The following is a 17,331-nucleotide window of genomic DNA, read 5'->3' on the forward strand; positions in this document are numbered from 1 at the left end:
TGAAAATTATATGAATGAGTATGAGGACCGCTGTTAGTCAGTGTTCTTAACTCATGTCAGCATAAGACCACAAAAAATGACTTTAATGCCTCTCTGTGCTTGCTTCTTTGTAACTGTACCTGCTGTTTTCAGTTTCATTTCTCTACTGCTGAGCTGTGTCAAGCTGCTACTCACTAAGGTGTATTTCTTGATGTGGCCATTCACAATAAAAGCACTAAAGAAAAATAACTTAAGGGCTTTTATTTTGAAGAACTTGACGGATATATTGTGTTAGTCATTGATCTAACTTAGCATTAGCTTCAGCAGAGATGCCGGCGAGTTTAAAAGCTGCAGAGTTTAAAGCTGCTTCCCGTTCCTTGTTTAACGCCACAGCCTACGTCTTTGACTCATCATGGACTTAAAACAAATGAGTCAGCCCTTAAAAGACAGAAACACTTTGCAAAGTGGGCACAGTTGCTTCATGTTGCTGTTATTATAGACCTGGAGAGGAAAAAATGCAATTTACCTGTTTACTGTACTCTATAACAAGCAGGTGATGTTCAGTAAGTCACCCAGCTGTAATGCTAGAGTAAATATTACTCTGCTACACCACTGGTGGCAGCGGTTATGCATTGCAATGCAAAACATTCACTTAAACTGGTGATGAAGGTGTTGCAAAAATCATTTGGTGACAGACGTTTTACCAGTGATGGAACTGATACTGGTTTACTGCCCACCAATATATCAGAGTTAAAATTCTGGTATCTTGAATGCATTAGCTGCTAGATCGTTCAACTCTGCATGTAGAGGAACTTAAAGTTTGCAGGTTTTTCCAGCAGCGAATGGAGTGATTTTGCCCGAGTAGCTCCCTCTGTATCTTTGTGGCCTCTCTTGGCTCCTCATGTCCTCCTCCTCCTCCTCCTCCTCCTCCTCCTCTGTGAGGCTGTCGGCTGTTTGTTTGGATTTCCACTCTCCTCTCCAGCAATAGTTCTTTTTAATCTGTCTCATGTGTGGATGGCACATATGAAGTCATTGCACTGATGCAACCTACACTTTTCTTTCCTTTCCTTTTTTGTTTGAGGGATTTGGCTGCAACCTGAGAGCACTTAGACATTTTTTTAAGTTATATTTTCAGTGAGTCTATTTCTACTCTGCATGTGTGCTGGCCTGAGAGCTTCCACAGTCTGTGGTTATTTATTGTGCAGAGCATTTTTAGATGGATGGAGTTGAAGAAGCTGCGCATTATTTCATTCATTTACAAGCTTCAGTTATTGAGATAATTATGAAACATGCTCAGAGGTGTGATTCCTGGAAGTCCTTTGACTCTGTTAATGTCCTTCTTGCCAGATCTGCAGATTTCAAATGCCACTGAACACAAAGAGAGAGAGCTGCACATGTGGAAGGAAATCACACTGCTCTCCTGCAAGTGCACCCCCTGCCCTTTCCCTCTCCTCTGCTGCTTTTCCTTTCTCTTTCTGTCTCTCTGTCCCTCTGTCCATCCATGCTCTTTGTCCTGGGAACGGACCAACCAGAGAGGGGGAAGAGGAGGAGAGAAGGGGGAGGGGAGAGGCAGCATGTCAGACACAGGAGAGGAGGGAAAAAGGAGAGAATAGCATGTGGTGGAGGGGCAGGGAGAGCAGACCGTGAGGTCCGAAGAGAAAGAAGTCTTTCCTTTTGTTTTTGTGGCCTCCTCTTCTCGTTGATAAAAGCTCCTGGTGTTAAAGTTGTTGAGGAAAAGAGCCAAATCAGGATGGGGCATCTGAAAGGTAGGATGGGACAGAGGGCAAAATGGAGGAGATGAAAGCTGTCCTGTTGAGGAATCCTCCTCCTCCTCCTCCTCTCATCCTCACTCTCCACCATCTCTGCTACTAATGTCTCCTCCTCTCGCCTCCTCCTGCCTGTGAATCGCGCTCTGAGGAGCTTACAGTGTGTGTGAAAAGGAGTACAGCGCTGACATTTACGTCCCGCTGAGGGGAATTGTGTTCAGGACCGGTGAAACAGGACTCTGCGAGACGGGATGTACGCTCAGAGAAATAGAGACTGAAGACAGGTGCTGGAGTGTTAAAGAGAGGAGCGACTCTGAGCGGCATGAGGAGTACAGAGTAGGAACCAAAGCAGTGCAAAGAAGCTGTGAGTACTCACTGTCTATGTGTGTTTGGATGTGCAGGTTCTTTGAATTTCCTGCTGCAGATTAGGGCTGGGCAGTGGAAACAGTTTTAAGACTTCTTGATATATTTTCAGTGGAGATATGGGGTACTGCAGTGTGGTTTAGATTTATGTAGTCAGGCCTAATATTAAGTAAAGAGACCGTTTACTGTGAGAAGCACTGCCAGTAGAAAGCTTAAGATAACCTATTTGAAATGTTTAATCCAAAAGGGCAAAGTTTAATTTTACTCAGTTTAGGAGGCTGTCTCCAGTGATTATTGATAGCTGTTTGATAGTTACATAAATAAAAGTCCCAGACATAGTGTCGGGCAGTTAATTATTTTAATGAATGGGCATTACAGGCCAACTTTTGCACACTGTTCAAATTGCACAAATATGTTGACAGCACTTTAAAAAGTGGGTGGAACTGACAGGGAGTGAGGGTTTCCGCCCATTTATCCAAATGTTGCCAATGTATTTGTACAGTTTAGATGGTTCTTTCTATCTCTTTTGGTTAAACAGATGACTCAAGGTCATGAAGTTTCTGAAAAAGTTGACTATGAGAAATTGACCAAAATTTTACTAATGTATTTTTGCAATTTAGACAGCTCTCTCTTCTCATTTGGTTAAACAGACTGTAGGTCATGAAGTTTCTACACATCTTTATACTGCAGATCATTAAAACTATAGACGTTTGGTCATTTGAAACAAGGGAAACAAACGAATAATCTCAAGTCATATTTTTAGCTATAAGAAAGAGCAATGTCTCATTTGCATTTGAGGTGGAAGTACCTTAGAGTGAGGGCTTCCAACCATTTTTCCAATTGTTGCCTCTTTATTTGTGCAATGTGGACGATGTTCTCCCTCTTGGTTAAAATGACAGAAGATCAATAACTTTGTGTAATATGTTATACCACTAATCATTAAAATAATGGGCGTTAGATCATTTTAAACACATTGTCCTTAAGAGTAAATGAAAACTGTTGATACCGAAATGTTGTCAGTGTTTTTTGAACAATTTAAACCAATGATCTTCAGCCACATTTTTAACCAAAATGCACAGAGCAACATCTAATTTGCATAAATGTGTTGGCAACATTTGGAAACGTGAGAGGAACTTGAGTGGCCTAACATTTTCCAAATGCTGCCAATATATTTGTTCAATTAGGACAGTGCTCTGTCTGTTTTTGTTAAAAATATGACAAAAGTTTCCATCCTTTTTTTTTTTTTTTTAGCAGCTGTTATTAGAATAATGGAAATTTGATCATTTTAAAACACGTGGAATTTAAGAGTGAAGGGGAAATTGACAACCTTAAATGTCAATGTTTTCTAGCAATTCAGATGAATGATTATATTTATCAACTGTATCATAGAAAAGCATTGTCTATTGTGTTAGCAACATTTGGAAAAGTAGGTGGAACAAGCAAGGAGCAAGGGAAACACTCTTTTCCACACAGTTTCCCAAATGTTGTGAGCATATTTATGCATTTTAGGGTTCGATGTTACCAAAACATCTGATATTTAAGAGTAAAGGAAATGTTGTCAGTGTTTATGTACTATTAAGACAAATGATTGTTAATCATTTTCAACCAAAGAGAAAGAAGGAGTGCTGTCTACGTTTCCCAGATACATTGGCAACATTTGGAAAAGTAGGTAGAACTAGCAAGAATAAGGAAAACCCTTTATCCTCTCTATCCATTTTGGTTCATGTTATTTAGGAATATCTAAATTGTGTCTGGATGGCTCAGTGGTATACATTGCTGACTATGATATAGGAGATCAGGGGTTCAAATGCCGGTCAGGGCACGATCAGTGTCTAGTGTGGACCCTTGGGCATTGTCCTTAATGCTGTGCTTCCATCTGTGTAAGCGTGAATGCTAAATGACATTCTAACATTGTAAATCATTTTCAGTCATTTTCAACCTAAAGAGAAAGAAACAGCGTGGTCTACATGGCCCGAATACATTAAAAACTTTGGAAAAGTGTTTGGAGCTCACAATGAGGAAAACCCTCTTTTCCCTACTTTCAAATGTTCTGCTGTTTAGACTCTTTGAAGGAGTTTGCCTGCAGTTATTGAGAATTCTAGAAGAAAACTTGCCTTACATTCTGTGTATGACTTTTATTTTTGTCACTGTGCTAACTATCAGGTTTCAGTCTGGTCTGAATTTTACTTGAATCGTATCAAAGTTCATCATTCTGGTGTTGTGAAAACCATTTGTTATGTACTATATTGTGTATCACCATTCAGGTAAACAACATGGAGGTGTGATTTCTGGTCCATATTGCCCAGCCCTACTGCAGATATCTGATCAGTGCTTCTCCCTCGTCTTTGTGTGCCTGCAGGACTCATAAAAAAAACAACCCGTGTCTGAAACACGGCTGTAGCATGCAGCGTTTTCTTCCCCTGCAGAAATCTCCTTTCCTCGCTCTCTTTCTGTAGACATTGACTTCTAAGATTTGGATTAAACATGTTTAGGGAAACTATTGATCATGCATTTATGGTGTAAACCAAAGCGAATCACAGACCACCCACTGATGCTTTTTAATCCTAAATATGACTTTAAACTTTCATATCAAAATATTTCTGCATGTCACAATTACCTTTCTGAGGTTAGGTAAGTTTTCCTGCCTGTATCTATTGTTATCATAAACACCCAGATAACCTCAGTCTTTCCTGTTTAGTCTTGTTTTCTGTGAAACACAAGCTGGTCTTACTTAATAAATCTCTTGTTTTTAAGTTTGTCTCCACTCTTCCTCGGACTGGTGCAGCCCCCCTTTCCCGGGGCTTCAGGGACAATGTGTGCTAGTGCAGCGCAGGTTGGATTCAAATCACATTATAACATGGTGCACCATATGCGTTACAGACAAACGACCTGGAATAGTAGACAATCTTTCTTGTGAGACACTGCAGATCTGGAGCGCAGGATCTGGCTCTGGTAATGCATCGTGACCTAAGTTGTAATTTGGAAAAACTCTTGGCTAAAAGTAGAAGCACTTGATCCTTATGTATTATACTCTCTGTAAATAGAGCTGCTGCAAGTACTGAGAAGAGAACCGTGCTATAACGTTAGATCTGTTATCGTTCAGCTGTGTGCTTCCTCATCACTTCCTGTTTCAATAAATCTTTATTCTCTTAAAGCTCTGTCTGCAGCTTCACACCAGACAGTGAAGGACTGGAAGCTTGTAACTACATATGTTTTTGATTTTCTCTCAATATGATGAGTGTCATCCATCAATCTCTGAGAGAAGTGTGGATGTAAAATCACACCATTCCCTGTGTGGATTTGTTGAGGTGTAGACAACCAGTGGAAACAAGTGAACAGTTTGAAGTCTTTTTATGAACTTTATCTGCAGAGACATGAATGTTATCTCTGTCTGGCAGGTTATTTCTGAGGATTTCTATGGAGTCCTGTGTGCTGCATATCTGAAGGAACAGCCTGAACATGAGCTGAAAGAGTGTTGTTGTTTAATGTATATTTAGATCTTCTCACTGGAAGTTCTCCCAGTTAGCACCTTAACACTCTGAGGTATCCATGAACCCAAAGGCTCTGATGTTTTAGCATGCTATACCTGCCTCTCCATGTGCTAGAAAAATATTTTTAACAGCCTTGTTTGAAACTGTTTGGTTTCTTGGACCCCAGACAGAACTTTGATACCTTAGCGGTGCCACTGATTTGCTTCTTTAGTATCTACAAATGTCTTGTCATGTGACACCAGATTTAAAAGCCTCTGCACAAGTGAGCCATTTAGAAAGGAGCATGCCTGTACCAGTATCTAATAATGCTTTTAATTAACTAGCTTATCTTACCTGCATGTATTTGTGCAGGAAAAGCTCTGTTTTAAAACTGCAAGGCTTTGCTCACTTTTTTTGTTTTATCTGTTTTTTGTTTTTTTTTGTTTTTTTGACAGAACTTTTTAAAATGTGGCCTTTACAGACTCCCCATTGAATGTAATGGATCCACATATGAAAGTGGCCTGTCTCTGATTTGAACTGTCAGAAGAAAGGAATCAGATCTGAGTCATGTAAGAGCAAAAAACAAACAACAGATTTCGCCCACTTGAGCTTGCTGTATTAATGCAGAAAAAAGACACACTCATACAGGGTAAGGGTGTATCCAGTGTGTGGCCAGGGTTGTGACCATGGCTACTCTAAAAATCTGATGATTCATGCTGTGCCTGGGCACAATTGATTTAAAAAATTTATTTTTGAGTGTGCCATATTGTGCTCAAGCACTTGACACTAGCAACAGCATGGATGCACAGGGACAAAACATGGGCATGATTTGTAGTTAATGCAAACTGATGTACCATCTTGCATAAAAGAGAAAATCCAGGAGTTTTAGAGAGTTGTATCTGACTAGAATTACTCAAAATAAGACTCTTGAGATATAAACACATTCACACTTAACATAATGACATACAGACGAATGAACAAGAAGTAGCCGTGATCAGGTCCTGTTTGGCCTGGATTAATGTGAGTGCAGGCCAGTGGAGGACTGGGAAAGGGGGGAAATCATGCTGAAGCACGATTCAGGGCAACTGGGCTGAATGTGAGTGCACCTCAGATTCGTTCTTGGGGTTCAGGTGTTTCAGCTGCTGTTGCTGCAGCAACTTAAACGTACATCTTTTTTAAAGGTCTAATTTTGGGCTATTTGGGTGTAAAAGGACACAGCTGCTGGTGTCCTTTTACAGATGCTCCGTTGAAAGTGTACTGGCATACTGCATCCCAGTGTGGTTCTCCAGCTGCACTGCTCAGGAGAAGACAGCTCTCCAGAGGGTCATCAGCACAGCACAGAAAATCACAGGCTGTGCTCTCCTCTCCTTAGAGGAGCTGTTCAGGTCCTGCTGCCACAGGAAGGCCCTGGGCATCCTTAAAAACTCATCCCACCCAGCACTTCAACTGTTCCAACTGCTACCCTCAGGAAGACGGTTCAGGACAATAAGAACCAAAACTAACAGACTAAAAAAACAGCACATATCCCAGAGCAGTTTCAATATTAAATGAGAAACTGCTTGAGCACTAAATGGAACTGCAAAAACAATTAATAAAAATGATTCTGATATATGTCTTTATTGATAGAGGAGGACCATGGATAGAGTTTGAAACAAGGATGGGAGAGTAGAGGAAAGATATATGGGAAAGGAGCCACAGGCTGAGGCTAGACTTGAACCTGGGCAGCCCTCATACATGGGGTATGACCTACCATTAGGCCATCTGTTCTCCCTTAAACACATTTTAAAAACATTAAAAATAGACCCTTCATTGCCATCTGATTTATGGTATCAGATATCTTTTTTTAAGTCTGATCTGAAAATGCTTCAGCTGCATTGATTTTAATATGATGAATATCACCAACGTTTTCTTATCTGTGTTGTCACATTTGAATCTCACCATCAGCACAAAACACATACACAAGTGTGTTGCTAATGTAACAGATGAAAATTAAAGATATGGGTCTTAAAATGTATATAGAGGGTCTTAAAAAGGTGTCAAAAAGTTTTAAATTTAATGCCAGATTTTCCATTAAACCCTGAGTGAGTGCAGCAAAAAAATGGGACACTGTTGATGATAAATTTCAGAATGGGCAGTAAAAACTGAGCGGCTGAAGGTTTGTCAGAGTTTCCTGATGTTATGATTTGTCGATGTAAACATGTCAGATAAAAAAACTTCGTCTATTTCCTGTTTTCTGCTCTCTAACTTTTTCTATTAAGTGTTCCTGTAAAGTTAAAGAAAGAAACATTTCATCCCAAACTCCAGTCGACAGTTCAGATAAAAGTGTGGAGGGTTTTCCCTGCTGCTAGCTGAAGAGAAGAGCCGAGCAGTCGGCAGGAATACAACTGAGAAGTATGACAAAGAATATAAGGAGTGACAGGTAGATAAAAGAACACAGGTGAAGTCAAACTTCACTATTGTCTTTGTCGCTGATCACAGAAGAAATCTAAAAAAGCCTCACAGAGGAGGTTAGCAGACAAACTACAGCTCAGATTTTTGAGATGCTGTAATGATTCACCTCAGATGTCTTAATTGTTCAGAAATTACTCCAGCCATCACTGATCAGTTATTGATGGAGATGCATCTACTGTTAACCACCTGTTGCAACACAGATGTTAGATGCAGTGGTGGAGTCAGCGTGTAGGAGTGTCAATTAACACAGCAGCAGAGACGATAACAGGTCAAAGTTTTTAAGACACACTGATGATCCAAGTCAGCAAGTCCCTTCATCAAAAAGATGCTGATAGTCACTGCACAGAGACAAACATGACTGTGAGAACAGCTACAACACACAGGTTTGTTTAAAAGTCAGCCTTTAAACCTGTAAAATAATGAGAATACAATACCTGTTAGTTCAGCAACTGGCCACGTAAACTGGAGGCTTTCTCCTGAGTGCATCCGTGTTTGCACTAGTTCACTTTTGCCTTAATTAAATGGCTAATGATGTTCTTAAATGATAATGAAAAACTAAACAAATAGACATTCATAAGGACAACCTGTGTTTTTATCAGCTGCTGCAACAACCACATCTTTGAACAGAAATGGCTGAAAGTCACCAGTTATCACAGTCACTAATTTAACCAACACACCAGGAGTGTTACTTCTGTCGGTGAAAAAATGTTAAAAAAGCACACTGAAAACAGTGTTCTGACCACCAGTCATCAGTCAGAGCTGATCTGATGTTACTATTGATTACTGATGTTTTTCTGATTTAGTTCTGATCCCAGTGTTGCCCTTATTGTAGTTTACAATATATATACATCATGCTTATGCATATATATTTACAAGACTGCTCATGACACAGCGGGACATAAACATAAATGCTGGGGATGCACTGATACTTCTACCAGTATTAGGTATCAGCGCTGATACCAAGCATAAATACTTGTTAAACGCTACAGATATTGTGGAGGGTATCATTGTAAAGCATGGTGTTAGCCTCTCTTTATGTGAGTATGTAGTCAAAGTTGGAGCCATTTAAACATAAATGAAGATGGCAAAAGTAGGGGAGAATGATAAATCAAGAGGAGGGATGAAGAACATCTGATGAGATGGTAATATTAAGTACTCATATTGGCTGTCGGTATCAGCGAGTAAAATGAAAGTACTCATACCTGTACAGGGTCTTTAAAAATGTGATATCGGTGTATCCACAGTGTATCTCCAGTCTGAATGTGACTGAAAGCTCACTCAGTCAAAGAGCTGGATACAGCGAGTGTTTCAGGGTAGATCGGGTAAAGTATGACCTCCACTGAGGTCAGACCTTCGTCTTAGGGGAAGAAAATTAAAAACAGAGCAAAGGATGCTGGGAAGTTGTTAGGGCCAGTGTGGACCAGCCAGTTGGGAACTGTTTTTTAAATTGGGTCTTATAAATGTGCCTAGAAATAAATGTCACAAAGTCTATGATTCAAAGAAGGCTGTAAGCAGATAGGGATGTATTTACTAATAAAGGAAGTAAATTTGGTTGTTTTCTGAAGATTTAGGCTAGATGTGTTTATCTTGATATCCTGGGTTTTCTCATAATAAGACATTAATGTTTCAAGATCTTCAGAAAACAACAAAAATGTTATACATGGAGTAAAATGTAACTATGCATGTCCTCCGAGAGCATCTGTAATGACTGACACATTTTTATTGTCCTGTCTCTTTCTTTAATTATTTTTGTTCCAACAAATGCAAAATCAGGGCTGGAGCAGTAATCAAATTTTACATCTAATCACAAAATGTGTGTAAAAATAACAGTTTAATTTTTTTCCTTATTTTTTGGTTTGTTTTTCTTTATCAGCTGAGAATTACATGAAAATGATGATTCCCTTTGATACAACAATTTAAATCCAATTTACATTATGAATCCAAATAATTTAAAATCATTCAGTCCTAGTTTAATCGGTGTAATACTGTGTAGGTCATAACATAGAAAGATTTATTGTTGGTGTTGGTTAAAAAAATGCATAAGATGAGGAACTTAATAAAGAATCACACATAAATTGAAATTGTAAAACTGGAAAAGATAATTTCAATTTGATTATTTTCCCAAATCTTTCAGCTTTGGGGTCAGATGTACTCTAAGGAGTGAAGGTGGTGAACAAGAGATGTGTAATTGAACTCTCCTTCCGGTTTAAAGTCATTAATGGGGAGCAGCATAAACCAAAAAAGAGAGAGAGACAAACGTGATGTGGATTTGATGGTGGGTCTAGAGGATAGACCAGTTTAGAACCACTGATTTAGACAACTTTATCCATCAGCTTTTTCAACCAAAACCATGAAACAAATATTCAAACATACAGCTGCAATGTGCCACTGAATGGGGGATGTTACTGAACATCTGATAAATAATACATCAACACAAAGGTTGATGTGAAGCTCAGATTTAATCTTCTAATATGACTCCAGTAGTACCAAACAATATCAGCACCACAGCAACAAACAATGCCTAGCCACCCAACACTGGGTAACTTGTCTTATCAAATTTCAAAACTTGCAAGCAGACTCCAGCATGCTGTCTATATTGCACAAATATGCTGCACATAAATGTATTCAGCTTTATTAGTGTACGCAAAGTCTCTGTTACAGCATAGCTGTAAACATTCTTTACCTAACAGGAGTATTTCTTTTCTCTTTTCCTGTTTTCGCTGTAACAACAGTAGAAAGTAAACACATGCCCCGTTTCTCCAGAGTCCCAGCTGGTCACTGGGCTGCTGTCCTCTCTAAAGTATAGGTCTGAAACTCTGAACCCTTGTAATTAAATGAGAGGAAGTTGTGTTGAACTTTGAGTAAACGTCTGCCTCTATAGACTCCTCTAAACTTTAGTTTGTTTCCACTTTGGAGGCTGCTCTGTCAAGAGGAGGCTCTCTGCTCATGTGTAGAGTACCAAACATCTCTGTTGTTGTTGCTTCAGTGAACAACAGAGAGGTAATTAGGTCATCTGCTGTCAGATGAGTTTGTGTCTCTGAAAGGCGACACAAACACAGAAAAGAGGATGTTGTCTCTGAGTGAAAGCTCTATTTAGCAGCAGCCCTCCATTAACAAGAGTGTTTGAATGAATGTTTCTTTAATGGGAACAGAATCTCGTCCACGTGTTGTCCTCCCCTCACCGCCACCATGAACAGCGATCAGACTAAAACTGTTCAGAGGACCTCCAGAGCTCACAAACACCTCCAGTCTCAGCCTTTATGCTTTGTGCTGCGAAAGCAGAACCGTACAAACACGTTTAACCTAAAAACTGAAGCAGAGAGAATAGAAAGAGAAAATACCATCAAAGCAGTAATAAGAAAAAGATGAGTGAGATGAACCGAGCACGCTCTGCCTGGAGCGCAGAGAAACAAAAGGAGAGAGAACAGGTAGAGCTGACGGAGTTTCTGCTGCTTCAACAATAAATCTATTGTTTGAGATGGAGTCAAAACCAATTGGTTATGTTCTTGTTCATAGGGCTGCATCTTTAGTGTGCATATTTAAAGGCTGGTTGGAGGTTAGAGCCTTTCTGAAGGTTCCTAAATGAGGCCAACAAATGTGTTGTACTTTCCACCTCCATCAAATGTATCCTTCATGACCTGGCATATCCCAATAACCCATCCTGCTACTGTGGATGTTACTTTTACATGTGCTGTGAAGCTCAAAAGATTGGTTCTGTTCAGATCTGTGGACCACCAGCTCTTCAAGGGGGGCTTAGGCATGGTTCCTGTGTCAGGTACATTTGTGTACACACTGACATGAACCAGGTTTTGGGGCCAGATGTACTCTGATCTTGGCCTGGGTCCCTAATCTTACTCGTCATCCTTTAAAGGATGCATCCTACAAAATGAGACACACCTGCTGTAAAGGAGTGAGGACAGAGTAAGAGTCATGCTGTCTTTATGTGGGATTTGACTTTCATCTGTATGAGTAACAATTATGACAAAGAAGAAACACAATGAAACTGAAGCTCAACACAATCAATGTATTAATCAGTCTTTATTTTAAGGGCTGTCAAGATTAACTGCAGTCAACTAAGATGCACTATATGTGTTTATGTGATTAAACCATGATCAATTGCATGCTTCATTGTCCCTATGTTATAAAACAGGTCTACCACTGCTCTTTAATGTCTCATTTCACTTTGAAAACTCACAGACAGCTCAGTGGAAAAGTCCAAATTCATCTGCAACTTGTGATATTAAACACTTACCTTTTTATCATTTCCCCTGAGATCCATAAGAAGTTCCTTTTTTCTTCAGTAAGGTTTGAGTTGAAATATTTGATCTACCTAAAAGCAGGTCTCCCCCGGTTTTAGACAGTAGAAATATGTAAAATAATACAATAACTGTTTAAATGCATAATAGTAGAATTACAAAATGCAGTATAAAGGATACAATTAACTTTGGAAACAATGAGATTAATTATGATTAAAAATGTCAGTCTTTTGACAGCCCTACTGTATTTATACAGCGCCAAATGCATAATCAATGATAACCCAAGACACTTTTGAAAGAGCACAGGTCTAGACTGTACTTTCTGTTGTCTTATTTCAGGGTGTCTGTGGAGTCCTAAAGTGTTTAAAGATGATAACGCAGTTCAACCAAAACTAAGGCTTTCATAAAAGTATTAAAAGTCTGAAATGCAAGACTTTAAGGTTTTAGTTTTGTAGTTTTTAGTGGTTTTTTATGGCCTATTCATCTAAAAATGTTGTAGGCTAGGTTTTCTGCTTTTGTTTGTGATATTTAGATTTAACCACATGAGATTTTTATAAAATCTAGATCTGAGCCGAACTCTTCCCAAGCTTATGTAAATGAATTAATGAAATGAATAAAACTCAGATATTAGCTCAGCTATGGCTGATCAGCTGCAACAGTAAAGTGATCACTGACACATCATTGCTTTAAAATTAGAATTAATGATTTTATGTGTCCTGAAATCGGTAATTATACCTTGCCTTTTCTTCTTAATACCTAATTGTCGGCTGCTGTTTTATGTTGTTTTGAAGGCAGGGCTTTTAAATAGATACTTCCAGTTTTTCAGATACTTTTAGGGCTCTTGGTTAAAAAATAAGACCTTCCATTTGGCTACTTCATGGTATCAGATTAATTTTCTCATTGTCTCTTCTCAAAATGCTTCTAGAAAACTTAATTTCCATACTCCAAAAAAACCCCAAAACAAAACACTTCTGACATTTTCTTTTTTTTTGTCACATTCTTGTCCTACTATCAGCACAAAACGTACTCAGCTGTGTTGTTAATGTAGCTGGTGAGGGACTGAAGCTGCAATAGGTCTTAAAATGTATGAAGAGGGTCTTTAAAAATGTCTCAGAGTATTAAATCCAACGTCAGACTTTCTGTTACACCCTATATTTGTAAGGAAAGACCCCGTAATAATCACCATGAGCTCAGCACTAAACAACATGAAGCAGAGTTTGAGTGGACAAACTCCCCTTTAATGAACAGGAACCAGGCACATTTTCTTAGGAGAGATTTTTTTCTTGATTGTTTTACTAATTTTTATGCACATAATTGTATTCTGAACTTGAGGATTGTTTTGTTCTTAGAACGAAAAATTTGTCATAATAGCAATAATTTTCTTTCTTTTTGTCCAGAAAGAATTATAACCCATCTGTTTCTTTTTCAGAATCTGTCTCATACTGCTTTTTTTCCACAAACTACAAAGAAGTAAGGGCAATATAATGGTATATTTTATGGCTGAGCAATAATTTACACTGTCATTACTAAAGTCTAAATCAATAAGAGCATTCTTTCATATAAATAAGCATGACTCTCCCTCAGCTTGTGTCCTTTTTACCTGTTGGATGGATGACTCAGTAGAGCAGTGATGGCTGTACAGCAGTTTAAATACCATGATTGTACAGACAGATGAAGCTAAGTTTACTTATTAGTTGTCCTCAGATTTATTTGAGCCAATTGCGTGGGAGCAAACAGGATTTATTTTGGATTTGACATCAACAGTTTGCAGATTTGAGCAGAAGATGAAGGGGAGCAGATAAAAACACAAACTGTGAGCTGTTATCAGTATTCGTTTTCTGATATTCATTATTTGCACTTTGAGCATTGCAGAAATCACATGTTTAGTATTTTTCTCAGACTGTAGCCTAATGTCCATACAGTACAACCCCCCACCCACCTGCATCCCCTCACACAAACACACTTTGTTTTCAGCATAAATACTCTCCATCATACTGTATGTAGTTTTCACATATTTGTAACACATTATAGACTCTGGACATGTCAAACCAAGAGATACTCCAAACAAAACGTGGCCCATTTCAGGAAGGGTCCAAACAGTCTAGAAATCCTCTCTGCTCTGTATGTAAACATCCAAACCTGCATATGACATCTGTTTAAACGCTTTTGCTTGTGCTGCCTCAGCAGCATAATCTTGTATTTAAGCCCAACATTTCAGTCATCCTCTCTCTGGGAAATCCATTTACCTATGATTGTTTTTATGTGGACCAAACTTTATGCATTTGTTTTTTGTCTTATCTTTAGCTTAAAACAAGTAATCTAAGACTAAACAGATACTAGAGTGCTTTAATGGAATTTTAATGTAAATATATATTTTGTTCAAGAATTACAAGAAGCCCTAAAGCTCAGTGAGCTGCTCTTACTGGACGATTTTAGGAGGATTTTAAGTGACTGAGGCAGACACGTGTTCTGATATATTTATGATTATAGTCAATTCTGGCAAATGTTTGTGGATTAAATTTGTTATTCTGCAGTTTTTAGTGCTTTATAATTATTTGTCAAGTATTATGTTTGTGTGTATTTGTAAGTTTGGCTGTCTGTTAGTCAGAAACTTTTACTATGCTGCTGTCCGCCTTCACCAGGACTTTCTTTAAAAACAGATTTTTAACTTCATATAATCTCAAAACAGTAAAAGTTTAGTGATGGGATGAAAAGTTCCTGATAAGGTATAATATGATTCAAACTGTGACCCAGCAATATGTACGGTTTCAGTGACCTTGGACCTCCAAAGTCTAACCAGCTCAGCCATGAGTCAGAGAGGACTCTGGAGGACACATTGTCCTCTAGTTTGTGTGGCTGCTCTCTTTGCATGTCATGAATTCAAACCAGATTTAAACCCAACAATGAAGGTGTGGTTTAATCAAAGCTGTGCATGATTTTAAACTTACGACTTTTCTTCACATCTTCTGAAAATGTTCTCACCCTCCTCTCACCCTCCTCCTCGTCTAATGCCATCTCCATCTCCCTCTGAGCTGTTTTCTTAAAACACAGCAGTCACTGATGTTGTAGAAATTAAACCGTCAGAGGCGTCTCCTGTCGACAGATGTCCACATGATTCTGTTTTTCTCCGAGCAGATGTCTCTGTGATGCTTGTTTCCTCATCTATATTTCATCAACATGTGGGCGCTCAGCTCTGTTCCACTTACAGCTCATCATGACTGAAATCATCGTAGGAAGTTTGCCTTTTCAGAAACTTTAGCACTGAGGATTATGATTGGACATGCCCTATTATCTTTCACTTATTCTCAGAAGCTTCACATTAGCTACTCGAAAGGACCCGCCTGTTAAACAAGTGATAGAGAAACAGCTTTGACCCAGCAGCTATCAGTGAGATCTGAATTAAACAGCGGTGATATTAGAACGCTCTTGCCTTCCTCTTGACATCCCCGGTGAAGCGCTGGCTTCTTGCTGCCCATCGATCTGCTCGCTTGACTTGTGAGGGTAAATGTTGGCGGCTTAACTGGGTTTAGGGATCATTACACTGAGTGCTTATCCTTTTAGTAGGGCATTAGTCTCATATGTTTGCTTCAGATTTATTCACTTTTGATGCATCTTTTTATCTTGTTTTCCTGTGACTGACAAAATATTTTTAACTTGTTTTTATTTACTGTGATTTTATTGATTGATGATGGATTTTTAATCCTATTTATATTTGTTTTTCACTTTTGTTTTGTTGCAGTTAAGAATGTTCCTTTCCTTTTTTCTTCATGAACCAAAGTAATACTTTTCTTACATTTTAAAGCTGTGCAAAAATACAATAATGAATATTTTATCTTTCTTAAAATTGACACTGATAATATCTTACAAAAATAACTTTTTTAAACTTAATGTTAAATCCAAACACTAAAACATATGAATATTTAAAGCACAGCAAGTAAAAGTTAATTCAAAGAATCAGAGGGGCTTCTTCTTCTTTTGACACCTTTGAAAAGTTTGGTTATCAAACCATAAAACATTTTAGTCATCAGCACACATTGTCTAAAAATCACTGCACAGAAGAGGTGCAGTGGTTCAGTTCAACCAGAAAAAGCAACAAAAATCCAGGATTCAATATTTAAGACACAACACTATATGCACCTTTAGGAGAAATGCATCATAATTGTGATTTTTGGAGTGTGCATTCACAGTTTTTATGAAACAGCAGGTGTGGAGGTCACCCATGCACAATCACTGCTACTGTGCAACACTGAAGAGCTAGCTTATAAGCTTACAGGACAGGGCATTGTAACCAGGAATCCACTGATACCACATTTTTCCAGACTGTGTACAAAAAGTAACATTTGGGTGCTCACCATGGATGCACGATATTATCGGCCTGGTATTGGTATCGGCAGATATAATTTCTGCCCATACTAACATCCAATATTTTGCCTGTGTATTTCAGCATATATATCGACTGTAAATTTTGTCTTTACTTTATCTTTCTATGTTAGTTTTGTTTCTTTTTTGAGCATTTTTATGTTTGCTTTTTGGCTTTTGTCTGGTTTACTGGAGGTTGGTGACACCTTGAGAAACACAAATACCATTATAGACCTACTCTTCATAGTAACCTCTGTGGCTCTTAGACGTACTCAGGCGAGCAAAACTGTTGAAATCTTTTTGTGCCTGGAGCTGTGGCCCCCATTTACATGCTTGTTGTGTTATTTGTGTAGTTCATCATCTTTCTAGTATTTGGGTACTGTTTTTGCTTTGATCCCCTTGAATCTACATCCCTGTTTTAAAACAAGAGCCCTCTTCATGCCCATGCCTCTCTTCTTCAACTACTGACCTCAAACAAAAGAATCTAGAAGCAGATAGATGCTTCTGCAGGTTAAAAAATATATCTCTATCTTTTACAAATCAGTTTAGATTGCTTGTATAGTTTTTTTTCTTCATTAAATTGCGAAATATCCTTACAACTCCGCAGCCAAATAATGTGAAAGTTCGTTAAGTTAAGCATGATAATGTTTCTTTCTTCATCACTTGAACATAGCTCTTCCTCTTCTC

General features: G+C 38.5%; 1 protein-coding gene across 5 annotated transcripts in view; it reads left to right on the forward strand.

Annotated features, from left to right (window-relative positions):
- The window catches only part of arhgap32b (Rho GTPase activating protein 32b), a 238,582-nt gene that overhangs the window by 144,908 nt on the left and 76,343 nt on the right, over window positions 1-17,331 (forward strand). The window contains exon 1 of one of the 5 annotated variants that reach the window (XM_041801257.1): window positions 13,682-13,755. The exons of the other annotated variants lie outside the window; for them this stretch is intronic. The gene's annotated coding sequence lies outside the window, so the exon portion shown is untranslated. Of the gene's footprint in view, window positions 1-13,681; window positions 13,756-17,331 lie in introns of those variants that run through there. 5 annotated transcript variants of the gene reach the window in all.

Source organism: Cheilinus undulatus, linkage group 12 (assembly GCF_018320785.1).
Source record: "Cheilinus undulatus linkage group 12, ASM1832078v1, whole genome shotgun sequence".
Classification (NCBI taxonomy): Eukaryota; Metazoa; Chordata; class Actinopteri; order Labriformes; family Labridae; genus Cheilinus; species Cheilinus undulatus.